This window comes from Carica papaya, chromosome 8 (genome assembly GCF_054855325.1).
Source record: "Carica papaya isolate Zhongbai chromosome 8, ASM5485532v1, whole genome shotgun sequence".
Taxonomy (NCBI): Eukaryota; Viridiplantae; Streptophyta; class Magnoliopsida; order Brassicales; family Caricaceae; genus Carica; species Carica papaya.
In genome coordinates, this window is record NC_142316.1 from 3,256,251 (window position 1) to 3,273,575 (window position 17,325).

A 17,325-nucleotide genomic window follows, 5' to 3' on the forward strand; every position below is an offset into this window, starting at 1 on the left:
TAAGATTTCGAATATTAATGTAATTATATTAAATATATTTGATACAATTATTCAAATATATAATTAATAATATGATATAAACTTTATTTTTTAATTATTAATTATTTTATAATTGAGAATTATCATATCTAATGCATATATATTTTATAGAAATAATTAAAAATATTAAATAAATTAGTAAAACTATTAATTATAATAATTAATTTCAGAACATCTTATGATTAAATGTATCATAATGTGTTTACTGATAGCTATAAATTTAAGAATATGTCTCCTAAATAAATATATAAAATGATCATATATATCAAAATTGTATTAATTATAATGTGCAATAATAAATATAAGTATCTTATACAATTAGTATGTTTAATTATAGTCATTCCAAATAAATAAATAAAATTATTACATTAATTAAAAAAATTATTTGTTCTAATCATTATTGAATATTTTATAATTAATACAATATATATATTAATAACCTTAAATTTGAATATATATATATATATGTATTTTCTGATGTGAATGAATAAAAATGTAATGTAAACCAAAAAAAACAAAAACACAGTTACTATATGCTTATGTATCTCAACATGGTTTAAAAACAAAAGATCTCATGGCCTTTATGCTTGCTGATTAATTAATTATTTAATTAAATTTCTACTAATAAGTATTTCCAAATTTACTCAATTGTAAAAGACTAAAACGACATCGTTTTGGGATCCAAAATGATAACGACGTCGTTTTAGATATAAAGAAGAAGAAAAAGAAAAAAAAAAGGACCAAAAGCGTGTTTGCCTATAGTCGGGGAAGATGAAGAGGCGGAGGTGTGTATGCCTCTGCCAGTGGCTGAAAAAGAAGAAGAGGAGACTTACACACTAAGGAAGTAGGGTCGTGCAAGACGCCTCTCACTCCTCCTTATAAAATGCAAAGAGAGGGAAAGAGATGGGTGCAGGAAGAGAGAGAGAGAGAGAGAGAGAGAGAGAGAGAGAGAGAGAGAGAGAGAGAGAGAGAGAGAGAGAGAGAGAGAGAGAGAGAGAGAGAGAGAGAGAGAGAGAGAGAGAGAGAAGAAGATTAAAGGGAGGGGCTGTAGTTACCAGGAATCAGTAACAAAGAGAGGAGAGGAAGAAGAAGAAGAAAAAAGAGAAGGAGAAGCTGATGTTGCGCGTGGTGATGCGCAGGAGAAGAGGATAATCTGTGCAGCGACTTGATGCACGTTTTTTCTGTTTTGCGGCTCCTTCCGACGTGATTTCACCATATCTGTGCTAGATTTGAGGGCGCGAAGTATTTCACGGTGAGTTCTAATCGATTTGCAATAGCATGCGTCGACGATTGATAGTGAGCGATGGCGGCACGTGGCAATTTAGTGGCAGCACATGTGGCGGCGCACGGACTTCCGGTAGTTGCGCGCAGTGAATCCTAGGAACCCGGTTCGAGTAGGTAAGTTCAAAAACTCTAATGGTTTATCGTTTTAAATTTAAGGTTAATTAATCATATTTAACTCTAATGCAATGAATTATTTATCTAATTTAGAATTAGGAATAAGTCTAGACACGAGTATTTGAAATTAGAAGATTATTAATTCATTACTAACCCAATATGAATATCACTGTAACAGATTGATCTTGTATCTCGGGGATAATTTCACGAAAGAAATTTAGTCAAAAATGGTAAGTACATAAGTACTTACAAATATAGGTTAATCTATTTAAGATACTAAAACTATGATGTTTAATAATTGACAATTTATTAATAGATGCAGAATTTTGACGAAATTTTATTACTGATTTTTATATTCTTATTTATGTTTATTATTGAATTTACTGATGAATTCTCTGCTATGTCTTGTAACTAAATTCGTATATGAATTGGTTGCTATGTAATTGAGAGTATATTAAAAATATATAGAAGAGTTTAGGGTGATGAATAGTTACAGTATGTGTGTTATAGGTATAAGATATATTAAATAATAAAATTAAAAAATTTATTAGTGATTTAAAATAAATAAATAACTATTAATTAGAGTTTAGGGTTTAGAGTTTAGAAAAATTCGTTTAACCGGTATCACTGAGGGGTGTGTGTGTGTAGCTTTTTGACGTATGACTGTGGTGAACCCTACCCATGGATACGGCTTTAGCCAGGCGTGGCGAAGCTATAAGAATTATGAATTGTATACTGTGTATGTAACACCCTAATTTTATTATTATTATTATTATTAGAATTATTATAATTTTATTTTATTTTAATTTTTTTAATTGATTTATTTAAGTAATAATATATGGTTTTAATTTAGTTTAATTTAATTTAATAGAAATAAAAATAATAATAATGATAAAAATAGGTAAAATTATTTTTGGGATTTAATTGAAAACAATTTTGGGAAAAAATGGTGAAAATTCGGATTCTAAGGGTGTTTTTGAAAAGAAAATCGAAAACCAGAGGTCAAAAAGCAATTAAGAAAAATTGCGCTACGTCAGCAGCTCAGTCAGCAGCTTCGGCCAACCAGGACACGCTGTGTGGCAGAGACACTGATGCGAGAAGGCCACGCGAAACGGGCCACGTGGGTGATCCGCGTGCGTGCGATCGGACAGCTGAGATCCGTTCTCGCGTGCATGGACGACCAAGATCAAATGCGCGCGCAGACGGCCCAGATTGCACACGTGCGGACGGTCCAGATTGAATCACGTACGAACGGCTCAGATCGCATCGCGATGGACGGTCTAGATTCATTTATAATTTAATCGCGATCGGACGGCCCAGATTAAATCGTGATGGACGGCCCATATTAAAAAGGCAGGTTATAAATAATTTCATCCACACCCAACCTCAAACCCTAGCTGCCAGAGCCCTCGCCGGATAAGACAACCCAACCATCGGAGGAACCGACCGCTGCCGCACCAGAGCACTTTCCGGCCGCCAAACGAGGTAAAATTTCTCCCATTGGCTCGGATTTCGATGCTGAACCCCCCTGTGGCTAAATCGGAGCCAAACCATCGGTCAATTTGCTGGAAAATGCTGCCGAAGCCCAGCGGCGCCGCCACAGGTTTTTTCGATTTTTGCCTCCGATGAGGTCCTTCCCAATTCCCATTCGATGTAATTTTTACACCACTGTGGCCACCGTCCTTTCCTCTACAGGTTGATCGGAGCAAAACGCCAAATCGCAACTCGTGCCGAAGGAGCCACCGCACCCGAGACCTCCGCCGCCGGTAAGTCTCGATTTTCTGTATTTTTTTGGCCCACCGAGGGCCTTACGTGTGTTTTCTTGCAGGAACTGGTGCTAGTTTGGCTGAATTCGGTCGAAAATAGCCGAAAACAGCCAACCCGAGGCGGATCGCCGTCGTGGGCAGTGGCGCTGTTGCCGGAGCACGACGGAGCTGTCGTGCTGGAATTTCAAAATTGGCTGAGGAAGCCCTGGGTTTGATTTGGAGGTTTTTGGGAACATGTGCAGGTACCAGAATTGTGTTTCAGTTCCTGAAAAAAAATTCAGGGAATTTAGGGACTGCCCATAGGCACAATAAAAAATCGATTTTAGACTTCGAATCAAGTAAGGATCTCTCACTCTATTTCTTATCACGGTATTAAAGTCTAATAAATGATAAAATGGTATTTTATGAATTCATGGATATGTATAATTAATTAAGGTTGCTAATGGAGCCCGAATCTGATATGTTTTTCAGTCAGTTCTTGTTTGATTTATTTTACAGTCTAAATGCAGTGTAGTATATGATTTATTTATTCTGTGGCTTCGTATGCGTGATTCACTGTTTAATTTATTATGGTTTGATTATTGTGAATCCGATGTTATATTTACTTTGTTTGGTATTTGTTACTGGTTTACGTATTTATTTTTGATTGGGTAAATGAGACTAAGAACAAATAGAAATGGGATTGAGTTGATAAATGGATAGGTTAACAGCCTCACTAGACATCCTGGGAGATGGTGGATGGACCAGGTCCATAGGGAACCCTACCGGGAACGTTGTCTCTTATACCGGATGAGGTATTGAGACTTTAAATATTTTGGCGCTCATACCGAACAGGGTATGGGGAGGCCCGCTTCACCCTCATACCGGACGGGGTATTGAGGTTTATGATTTTGGCCACTATACAGGACGGGGTATGGGGATGGCCCTGGAGTTAAGTTATTAAGGTGAATGGTTCACGTGTAGCGAGGACCCCTGTGGATCCCCATGGACACTGGTAGACTGGTAAAAGAGGAAATTTGTTGCTTGATGATTAAAATATTAAAAGTATGACATGTGTTATGTTACATAGTGCGTATGATTTCATGATATTATAATGTTATTATTTTCATAAGTTGTTTTCATGAATCTCACCGAAATAAGTGGACAGTAAAAGGTTTTATTATTGATAAATGGATTTTTTATAAATTATGCTCCATTAGTCGTTTTTGTTTTCTACCAACCTTTATTCTGTGACAGTGAGATAGTGTGACATCTTTACTAGGCTAGTGTAGCTCATTCCTTACTTAACCATTTCAGATCAGGAGGACTTGATTTCCGAGCCCGTTCTGCAGGAAGACGGTGAGTAGATGCCTAAGGATTTCATAATTTTCCTTATAGTATTCATTTCTAGTATTTACTTTAGTTAGCTTATTCTTTCATGCGTTTAATACGTTTTGGTTATTGTGTAAGGAATGTTAATCATAATATTTTATTTCGCTTCCGCACTTATAATTTTATATATGCATTTTCTTTTAATTTCCTGGGTCGTTACAGTGTATTACAAATTGTAAACTCTAAAATGAATTGTCACGTATTCACGTGGTAAAGGGGATCCTTACTGCTCTCGTTGACATTAGCGGAAATGACATCGCGCGGTGAAACTACTTTTAATAAGATATAAATTAATAGAAATGAATAAGAAGTCATGAGTAGAATTTACGATACTAAAATACTGAATTTATATCTACTGAACTGCTTACTGCTTAAATTGTGATACTGAATATTTATAACACCCATAAAATTTTTTGTTTTAATTAAATAATTAATAAATATAATTTTAATTATTTTATTTTATTTTATTTTATTTGAGGTAAAAAATAAAATAAAATTGATCGAAAATTAAATTGAAAATAATTTTGGGGAAAATGAGTGAAAATTTGAGTTCTGAGGGTATTTTTGGAAAAAAAAATTAGAAAACATGAGTCAAAATATAATTTAGAGAAGTTTCGCCACGTCAGACTCCTGGTCAGCAGCCTTGACCAACCAGGATGAGCCAAGTGGCAGAGACATTGACGCAGGAGACCACGTGGACGATCCGCGTGCCCACGATCGAACGGTTGAGGTTCATTCCCGCGCGCACAAACGACCTGGATGCGCTCCCTCTCAAATGCGATCGAACAGCTAGATTCAAATACGATCGGATGACCCAAATTAGATCCCGATGGATGGCTGAGATTGACTCACGATGAACGGTCCAAATTCACTCCCTATTTAATCGCAATTGGACGGTTCAGATCAAACGCGATAGACGGTTCAGATCACAAGTGCACGGATATAAATAACCTCCATCCACACCAAATCCTAACCTTAGCCACCAGACCCCCTCATTGGAGAAGATGACCCAGCAGCAGGGGAGCCGATCGCCGCCACCCGCCGCCGCATCAGAACCCTTTTCAACTGCCAAAGAAGGTAAAACTTTTCTTTTTGCACGAAATTCAATTTTAAGCTCACCCGTGGTCAAATTAGAGCAAAAAGACTGGTTAATTGATCGAAAAATACCAGCAAAGCCGGGCGCCGCCGCAGCAGATAATTTCACAAAACACCTCCGAAGACTGGTTAAGCTCACCCTTTTCGATTCTCGTTTCACGTAATTTTTCCATTGTTGTGATTACCATTTTTTCTTCTACAGGTTGACCAAAGCAAAACACCCAACCGCAACATGAGCTAAAGGAGCCATCGCATTGGAGAGTCCCGCCGCTGGTAAGTTTTGATTTTTTGTATTTTTTCGGTCAACCAAGTCCCTTTAACGTGTTTTCTCACAGGGATCGATGCAAAATCCACCAATTTGGCCAAAAATGGCCGAAAATGGCCGACATGAGGTGGACTGCCGCTACCCGCAGCGGTCCCCTCGCCGGAGCACGGCGGAGTCGCCGTGCCAGAATTCCAAAATTGGCTGAGTGGGCCCTGGGACTGATTTTGAGTTTATTTGGAACATTTGTTGGTACTATTAGCGCGTTTCAATTCCCGAAGAAAAATTCAGGGAACCTAGGGATCCCCCATAGGCGCAGTAAACAGCTTAGCTTTCGGGCGTTAAAATTGAGTAAGGATCCCTCACCCTATTCTCTATCATAGAACTGAAGTTTAAATAAATAATAATACAATATTTTGTTACAATTTAGAAAATGTTCATAATTAATTATAGATTGCTAATGGAGCAGGAACTGAAAATTATCTATTGTTGTTGTTGATTGTTTTTACAGTTTACCCTCATGATGGTATCTTATTTATTTATTTTATGATTTTGAACACATGTATGGTTTATTTTACGTATTTACTACTGAATCAGGAAAAATGAAGTTTAAACAGTAAAAAAATTGTGTGATTAAATGATTAGATGAAACGACAGTCTTATTGGATATACTGGGAGATGGTGGACGGATCGGGTACATAGGAAACCATACCGTGAACGTTGTTTCATACCGGACGAGGTATGGAGACTTGATAATTTGGCGCTCATACCACACTGGGTATATGGACGGCCTACTTCACCATTATACCCAACGGGGTATTGAGGTTTGGTAAATATGCACTCATACCAGATGAGGTATGAGGACGGCACATAATTGAGAATAATAAATGAAAGGGTTTACGTGTAGGGGGCATCCTTATAAACCCCCACGGATACTAGCAGGTTGGTGAAAAGAGTGGTAGTTATTGTTTGGTTTATTAATAATAGATATGGATTTATAATATGTACTAGGTTGATCATGCATGAAATATTGGTCTGTATGATATTATTATTCTTACAGGTTATTTTCATAAATTTCACTATGGTAAGTGAACGAGAAATGATTTTATGATTGGTAAATGAATTTGCTAAATTTAATGCTCAATTAGTGGTTTTTAATTTTTTACCAATCTTTACTTATGTGTCGGTGATATAGTGTGATATCCTTACTGGGCTAGTGTAGCACATTCTTTATTTAACCATTTTAGATCAAGGGGACTAGGTTCCAGAACCCGATCAGCAAGAAGATTACGAGTAGATGCTAGATATTTTCTATTTTTCGTTTGTTTCCTTATTTCTTGTGCTTCTTTCAAAGAATGAATTCCGTAATACTGTTTAGTACTTTTAAGTTATTGTGTAAGGAATGTAAACCTTAACATTTTATTTTGCTTCTGCACTTAAGTTATTATCTATTTCCTTTAGATATTTTCTGGATCGTTACAATATTGAATTATGTTATTTATTGAACTGTATATGCCCTGAGTTATAATACGAAAATAAGAAATTCTGAGTGTTTACTGAATAAACTAATTTAGAAGATTTGGTGATTGAATTATAGTATAGATACCACGTATTTTCTTAATTAAAGAGAAAAGTGTTTTGAACTATATCTATTAGTAGTTTTATATTTTCTACCAACTTAGACATATTGTCCTATTATTTGTTCATACTTACCTGCTTACTGAGCATATTAAACTCACTCTATTTATTATTCATTTTTTATGTATCAAGATATTCAGAATCTTGCTCCTAAATAGTGAGAGACTTGTTAGAATATTGTTTGATTTTTATTTTAATTCGAACAATATTTAATGTTAATTATTTTATTTTTTGTAAGTATTTATTTTAGAGTTTAGCATGTCTAATAGATACTGGATATTTTGAGTTAAGTTTGTAAGAGATGCACTTTTATTATTTTAAGATTTGCTGTGCAAAATATTCCTCTTGATTATGTTATCATAACATTATGAATATTGAGTCTGGACTCTGGGTGAGGGTCATCATAATAGGTGATTGAATTAGAGCCCACATTCCTCGAGATCATCCCTTACAAAAAAGACTTAAGGATAAGACTGTGGTTGAGAATATAATTTTATAAGGGTAAATCTTAAAATTTTTGTTTAGTGATGTAGGCAAACAAAAATGAGGTGAGGACGACGCCCTATGAACAGATCTTCTTAGATAGAATCATTACGGGAAGGTGTTGATCATTTTTACAACTTGGTGGAGAGGTTCGTTACTAGTCAGCAGGTTAGAGAAAAAAATAGGTACCTTCTTGATCCTTCTTTGGTTTTTGTAGGGGGAGAATTGCCAGATCCTCCACCTCCCCCTTCACCTCAACAAGGCCCAGCTCTACTAACGATGGATCCAAATTATATTGAGAGTTACAAACGACTGAATCCAGTCCCATTTATAGGAGCATCGACTTTCTATGAGGCTGAAAAGTGGCTAAAGGCAATTGAAAAGTTTTTTAGAGTTGTGGGGGTGACTGATGAACAGAAGGTTATCCTCGCCACCTTTATGCTTGAGGGAGAAACAAAGTGCTGGTGGAAAGTTAAGTAGACTACTCTACCCACGCCCATTACATGGGAACACTTCTTATAGGTGTTTAATGTCGAATACTTCCTCGACCACATTCGTTATTAGAAGGAGATAGAGTTCTCCCAGCTTATCTAGGGAAGCCTCTCAGTCATTGATTATGTACGAAGATTCATAGACCTTAACTGCTACTCTCCCGAGATTACATCTGATGAAGGGAGGATGACCCAAAGATTTCAGTGGGGTCTTTGTCCGGAGATTAGGAACCCATTTGTAGTAATTGAGCTTCGTACTTATCAGTAGATTTTGGTCAAGGCACAACTCATTTAGAGTACTATTAAGAGCTCTACACCAGTAACAGGTAGTTCCAAGCCTTCAATCCCTTACAAAAAACCACTCTTAGGTCAAGGTCACCATAATAAAAGACCCAGTGTAGCTCTATCTTTCTAATTATAGTTCTGCCAGCCAGAAAAAATTAGAGTTGTGTTCACTGTGGTAAGAATCATGGAGATATCCCATGTCACTGACTCAACAATGTCTATTTCAGATGTGGAAGTACCAATCATTAGGTCTGTGATTGCCCCCAACCTCAGCCGCAAGCTAGACCAGCAGTTCCAGGCTGAGTTTATGCCATTACAACTAAAGATGCTAAATCTGCTCCCGATGTGATTGAGGATAAGACAAGTAAGTGGGCTAATATCCAAGAAATTCCAGTAGTAAGGGAATTCTTAGATGTTTTCCCTAATGACCTACTAAGATTGCCTATAGATCGAGAAGTTGAATTCGTCATCGATCTTTAGTCAGGTACTTAATTGATTTCATTGGTCCCATACAGGATGAGCTGAATTGTAATAAAAGAGTTGAAGAAGTAGGTTCAAGACCTTTTGAATAAGGGTTTCATCTGGTATAGTATGACCTCTTGTGGTGCTCCAGTCATATTTATAAAGAAGAATGATGGAACATTGAGATTGTGCATAAATTATAAGGAGCTAAATAGAGTTACAATAAAAAAAGTACCATCTCTCCAGAATTGATGATTTCTTTGACCAGTCTTTTTTAAGATTGACCTACGTTCAGGGTATCTTCAGATAAAGATAAAAGCTGAAGACATTCTGCAGACAACTTTTTAGACTAGGTACAAACATTATGAGTTTCTTGTCATACCATTTGGGTTGACTAATGCACTTGCAATCTTCATGGACTTGATGAATAGGCTCTTCAAACTATTTTTGAATCAATTTATCATAGTCTTTATCAATGTATCTTGGTTTATTCTAAGAGTAAGGAGGAACGTGTTTCGCATATGACTCAAGTTTTGCAGGTTCTTAGAGAAAAGAAGTTGTATGCAAAGTTAAGTAAGCGTGATTTTTGGCTCGATCAGGTTACATTTTTGGTACATGTAATAATAAAAGATGGTGTATTAGTGGATCCCTACAAAATTGAGACTGTGTTAAATTGGGAATAACCTACTACTGTCAAGGATATCAAAGGATTTTTGGGATTAACTGGGTATTATCGTAGATTTATAGAGGGATTCGTAAAGATTGTAGCTTCTTTTATTCAACTTACAAAGAAAGATGTTAAATTCGAATGGGATGAAACATGTGAGAGAAATTTCATAGAGCTCAAGAAACGGTTGATTACAACTCGTATGTTAGCTTTATTGAATGAAATTGGTGGATATACAGTATACAGTGATGCTTCTTATCAGGGATTGAGATGTATTTTGACGCAGTATGGACGGATCATAGCTTATGGGTCTAGATAATTGAAGACACATGAACGAAATTACTCCACTCATGACTTGGAGCTCACTACGATTGTTTACGCCCTGAAACTTTAGCGTTATTATTTGTATGATAAAATATTTGAGATCTATACTGACCATAAAAGTCTAAAATATATTTTAACTCTCAACATGAGTTAGAGGCAGTGGATAGAACTATTAAAAGATTATGATTATAAGATCTTGTATCATCTAGAAAAGAGTAATGTAGTAGCGAATGTACTTAGCAGGAAGAATGTAGGTACACTGACTTGTATGATGGTTTTTGAGTGGAAGCTGTTAGAGGCTGTGCAAGAAATTCAACTTCATGATCAGGTTGAAGGCGTTTATTTGGCCAATTTAAATGCCCAATCTGCAATACTACAATAGATTAGAGATGCTCAGTTGACTGACTCTATATTATTGGCCATTAGGAAGGATATAGAGCAAGGTTTAAAGCTAGAGTTCATAGTCCCAAATGATGAGTTACTCAGATTTAATGACACGATTTATGTTCCTAATAACGATGAATTAAAGAAAGACATTTTGACTGAGGCTCATTGCTTTAAATTTGCTATGCATCCGGATATGAATAAAATGTATCAGAATTTGAGACCCCGATTTTGGTGGAATGGTATAAAGAGAGACATTGTTGAGTATGTTTCTAAATGCCTTACTTTTCAGCAGGTGAAAGCAAAATAACAACGTCCTATTGGACCCCTCCAACCTTTGCCAATTCCTAAGTGGAAATGGAAACATATGACCATGAACTTCATGATTGGATTACCTAAGACCCAAGTAGGCCATGATGCTATCTGAGTGATAATGGATAGGTTAACAAAGTCTTTCCACTTCCTAGTAGTGAAAATGACAGACTCTTTGGATAAGTTAGCTATAATTTATATTCGCGAGATTGTAGTTAGCTATAATTTATATTCGCAAGATTGTAAGACTACATTAAATTCCAGTTTCAGTGGTATCTGATAGAGATCCTAGATTTACCTCTAGGTTTTGGACAAGCTTTCAACAAGCCATAGGCACCCAGCTATCCTTTAACAGTACTTTTCATCATCAGACAGATGGACAATCAGAGAAGAACATTTGCACATTGGAGGATATGCTATGAGCATGTATTTTAGATTTTGGCAGATCTTGGGATGACCATTTGCCACTAATATAATTTACTTATAACAATAACTACCAAACAAGCATTGATATGACCCCTTATGAAGCATTGTATTTTCGACCTTGTAGGTCATCCATCTCTTGGGAAGAAGTTGGAAAAAAGAAGTTAATTGACCCAGAGTTAGTAGACGAAACTACTACAAAGATTGTTAAGATAAGGAAGAACATTTAGGTAGCCCAAAATAAATAGAAAAGCTATGTGGATAACTGAAGAAGGGACTTAGAATTTGAGGTAGGTGATTATATCTTTCCAAAGATCACGCCTCTCAAAGGCATAAGTAGATTCAGGAAAAAGGAAAAGCTAAGCCCTTGATTTATTGGCCCATTTGAGGTTTTAGAGAGAATTAGAGCAACCGATACTGACTAGTATTGCCTCTAGAGCTATCTCGAGTTCACAACATATTTCATGTATCAATGCTACGAAATTATAATCCTAATCCATCTCATATCATACCTTATAGACCTCTTTCAATTCAGAGGGATCTATCCTATGAAGAAGTTCCTGTCACTGTCTTGGATTGGAAGGAGAAGGTGTTTCAGAACAAAGTGATTCCCCTAATCAAGGTTTTGTGGTGGAACCACACTCAAAAGAAAGCCACTTGGGAGCTAGAAATGAAACTTTGAGATAAGTATCCCCATCTATTTAATGATTTGTAATTTATATTAACTTTATGTATTAATAGTTTATATTAATAAATTAAATTTAGATGACCAAATTTTTCTAAGGGGGATAGATTGAAACAGACTAAAATGATGTTGTTTTGGAAAATCCCAAAACGGCGCCGTTTTAGATATAAAGAAGAAAAAAAAAGGAGACTAGAGGCATGTTTGCCGCTAGTTGGGGAAGATAAAGAGGTAGAGGCGTGTATGCCTCTACCATTAGCCAAAAAAGAAGAAGAGGGACCTGCATACTGAGGAAGAAGGATCGTGCAGGACTCCTCTTGTTCCCCCTATAAAACTATAGAGAGGGAATGAGATTGGTGTAGGAAGAGAGAGAGAGAGAGAGAGAGAGAGAGAGAGAGAGAGAGAGATAGATAAAAGGGAAGGGTTGTAGTTACCATCAATGGGCAGCCGAGAGAGGAGAGGAAAAAGAAGAAGAAAAAGGGAAAAGAGAAGCTGGTGCTTCGCGCGACAGTACACAGGAGTAGAAAACAATCTGCGCAGGGGCTTGACACACATTTTTGTTGTTTTATAGCTCCTTTTGACGCGATTTCAGCAGATCTTCATTGGATATAAGGGCACGAAGCGTTTCACGATGAGTTCTAGTCAATCTGTAGCGGCGGGCGACGACGAGCAGCGACAACGCGTGGTGATTCAGTGGCGACGCATGTGGAGGCACACAGACTTCCCGTGGCTACGCACAATGAGTCCTAGGAACCTAGTCTGGGTAGGTAAATCCAAAAATCTTGATGGTTTATCTTGTTAAATTTAAGGTTAATTAATCCTATTTAACTCTAATGCAATGAATTGTTTATCCAGTTTAGAATTATGAGTAAGTCTAGATATGAGTGTTTGAAATTAAGAGATTACTAATTCATTACTAACCCGATATGGCTATCACTATAACAGGTTGATCTTTTATCTCAGGGATAATTTCATGAAAGAGTTTTAGGCGAAAATCAAGAAAGTGCACAAGGGCTTACAAATATAGGTTAATCTATTTAAGATACTAAAACTATGGCGTTTAATAGTTGACAATTTATTAATAAGCACATAATTCCAATGTTATTTTATTATTAACTTTTGTATTCTTATTTACGTTTATTATTGAAATTGCTGATGAATTATTCTCTTATATTTTGTAACTGAATTCATATATGTACTGGTTGTTATGTAATTAGGAGCATATTAAGGATATGTAGAAGAATTTAGGGTGATGAATAGTTACAATATGTGTGTTATAGGTATATGGTATATTAAATAACAAAATTAAAAAATTTATTAATGAATTGAAATAAATAAATAGACATTAAAATATTTAGAAAACCCATTTAATCGGTATCACTGAGGGGTATGTGTGTGTGTGTAGCTTTTTGGTGTATGACTGTGGTGAACTCTACTTATGGATATAGTTTTAGTCAGACGTGGCAAAGTGGTAAGAACTATGAACTGCAGACTGCGTACTGCAAACTGTAAATTGTGAATTGAATTATGACATATTCACGTAGTAGAGGGGATCTTTACTGCTCTCATCGATACCGACGAAAATGGTATCATGTAGTAAAACTATTTTTAATAAGATATAAACTGATTGGAATGAATAAAAAGTCATCGGTAGAGTTTGCGATACTGAAATACTAAATTTATATCTACTGAACTGCTTATTGTTTAAATTGTGATACTGAATACTGAGTTATACTATTTATTGAACTATTTATGCCTTGAGTTATAATACTGAAATAAGGAATTATGAATATTTACTGAATACTGAGTTATACTATTTATTGAACTATTTATGCCTTGAGTTATAATACTGAAATAAGGAATTATGAATATTTACTGAATAAACTAATTTAAAAGATTTGATGATTGAATTAGGGTGTAGATACCACGTATTTTTAAAATTAAAGAGAAAAGTATTTTGAACCATCTCTGTCGGTAGTTTTATGTTTTCTACCAACTTGGACATATTGTCATATTGTTTATCGGTACTTAGCTGCTTACTAAATATATTAAACTCACCCTATTTATTATTCATTTTTTTCATATCAGAATATTCAGAATCCCGCTCTTAAACAGTGAGAGACTTATTAGGAGATTGTTTAATTTTTCATTTTAATTTGAATAGTATTTAATGTTAATTATTTCATTTTTAGTAAATATTTATTTTAAAGTTTAGACATGCCTAATAAATATTGGATATTTTGAGCTAAATATGTAAGAGATGTACTTTTTATTATTTTAAGATTTGTTATACGAAATATTCCTCTTGATTATCTTATCATAACATTATGAGTATTCCGACAGGACTTTGAGTGAGAGTTTGGACTGTTACAATAATAATATCTTATTCAATCATATTTCTTTTCTCATTTCATCTCTATTAACTGCTTTTATATGATTAGGCTAATTTTATGACATAAATATAAATATGCAATTAACTTAATTAGGTTAAAATATATTTATTATGATAATTAAAATATATAATTAATAGTACAATATAGAATTTATATTTTTTTTTTAAATTTTGGTGGGTGATTTAAAAAAAATATATAGAATCAAATAGATCTTGGAGGAAGGGAGACAAAAAATAGAGAGACTCAACGATTTGAGGAAACCCTAATCATGGTTCTCATTTTTTTTTCTCCGTACCTTAATAATGAGAGAAAAAGAAGTATTTATATAGAGTAAAAATAAGATATATGTACACTTTATATACATATTTACTTTTTCGTTTTTTTAACTCTTACTCTTCATATATATATGTATATATATACATGAATGCATGCATGATACACATGTGGATCCCTTAAAGGGCTCGGTAACCCACATCAAGTCCCACTTAGATTATGTGGATCTTAGGGTTTAACACTCCCCCACAAGATGGAGAGTAAACATTTTTTACTCTTATCGTGGATATGTGTGAATAAAAAGAATACTTGGAAGAGGTTTGATGAGAAAATCATCAATCTATTGTGAGCTCCCAACAAGCTTCGTTATTACACTCTCATTCTGAATTTTCTCACGGATCAAACAATAATTCAACTCTATGTGTTTAATTTTCTCATGAAAAACTGGACTTGCTACAATGTGCATTGCAACTCTATTGTCACAGTGCATCATGACAACTTGCGAGTGTTCAATGCCCAAGTTAAGTAACATTATTATTATGTAATTTACTTAATATTTATTATTATTGAAAATAATAATTACACTGTTTTTAAGAAAGGTTATTATGATAATGTTATTCATATGTTATATGTAATTGACTTAGTATCTAGGTCATTGGTAACATAACAACGAGTCAAACATTAATGACATTTGAGATGTATTACATTATGTCAAAAATTAGATTGTGTGATTGAAAAAAAGTCTATTATATATATATTGGATTAAACAAAAATTTATAAATTTACTTGGAAATTCATGTATAATTTAATTAGGAAGTATCGTAATGCAAGTTGTTCATGACTAGATACAATTTTAAGCTTGTAACAAAACTATAGAATTGCTTAGCATACCACAAATTTCGTATTATGCAGAGCCATTGGCCATGCCTATTTTTAACTCTTTGTCTCTCACATGCAGTTTATCCTTTATTCTACCATTGCGAGATGTTTTGATGTATCATAGCGGACTACAGACTTTTGTGATGATCTCATGTATGTAAAGAATAGTTATGTGTATTTTGGAGCTAAAATGACGAGGAAAATATCACTATGCTCTTCCCCTCATTTATGGTCATAATATGGGGATACATTTTTGCATGTTTTGAAGGCAAGAACATGTTTACTTGATAATGGAAGCTTCATATCAACCCTTCATTAAAGGGAGCTCTAATTTTGTTGAATGACCATATTTAAACCATGATTTTGGTCTTGAAACTTAACAATCCTATGATTTTGGCATCTTATAAGATATAACTATACTCGATCTATATGATTTTTATGCTACTAAATTTTCTCTAATACATGACCATCACTTACCAATCACTAATTAATTTTATAGTTGGTACGTCATTTCATATATAACATGTTATGAGTTCAAGTTAGATTATACTCCTAATATCTTTATTAGATGTTGTTTACTGTTGTATTAGGATTGATGCATATATAAATTTAATTGGTTGATTATCTACAAAAATAAAACTTAAGTTCTCAATAGATGTATAGTCATTATTATATGCGTCCACTTTATGGTGATGTATAAATGAGTTCACAATCTAAATAAATCATTTCTTTACCAAAAAAATAAAATATTCGTTAACATTTGAATAAAACAATTAAGCAACGAGGTAGATAATATATCATTATCCATACGACGCATCTAAATTATAAAATAAAAATATGACTGACAAGTTGTTTAACCGATCAATAGTAGGACACATATGAGACTGACATTTCATCCACTTCATACATGAGTTGGTAGGGTACTAAATTAGATCTTTTATTTTGATTTCAAATATTAAAATTATAGATACAGGAATTTTGATATGATTATAACTACATATATTATTTTTTTTGAAAAAGTAATTTAATCTCAGTATGATAGAAATATTATTAATATAGTTTCTTAATAAAATATTAAATTGTAATTAATGTATCACATCAACAATCTAAATATAAAATAAATAAATAAATAAATAATAATAATAGCATAACAAAAGATTATAATTGAAAAAAAGAAATAAAAATTTCAACGATAACTAAATATTTCTGAAGAAATATTTTTTATTATAATATAAATGCATACATAAATATTTCAATAATTATTAATTTCAAATTAATTGATGATTAGGACATGGTTTAGCGCAGATACAAAATGTGGGGCCCTGACATTCGCTAGAAGTTGCGTTTTATTGTACCATGCATGTCGTTTTGCACTTATCAGGTGTGCAAATCGGAACCTCATATATATACGCGCACTTCCCCCGTTTACGAATTTCTGCCATCACTGTTCTGTGATTATCATTCCCTGTCATCAAAATCCAAAAATTAAACCCTAATTATCTCTAATTTAATTAAAAAATTAAGTTATTTAATCTAAATTAAGTTTTTAATTAAATAGAATTGATTATTTACATTCGAGTATGATTCTCTCGGTATATTTAAAAATAATATTTATATTAAAATTAGAAATTTTGTAAAAAAAAAAATCTCTCGACCTAGTCTAAAAAAAATAGAAATTTTTTAAATTTCTCGAGTATG

The 17,325-nt window shown here is 34.0% G+C and overlaps 1 long non-coding RNA gene across 7 annotated transcripts; it reads left to right on the forward strand.

The window, feature by feature from the left end:
* Positions 1-799: 799 nt before the first annotated feature.
* On the forward strand, positions 800-16,015 carry LOC110818006 (uncharacterized). Of its 7 annotated transcripts, XR_015813909.1 has the most exons (5): positions 800-1,437; positions 1,616-5,651; positions 5,872-5,942; positions 6,005-6,282; positions 15,707-16,015. It is a non-coding gene; the product is annotated as an uncharacterized LOC110818006 (long non-coding RNA). The 7 variants fall into 7 exon arrangements; XR_015813908.1 differs by having other exon boundaries at positions 1,616-5,942; XR_015813907.1 differs by having other exon boundaries at positions 5,872-6,282.
* Positions 16,016-17,325: the final 1,310 nt, after the last annotated feature.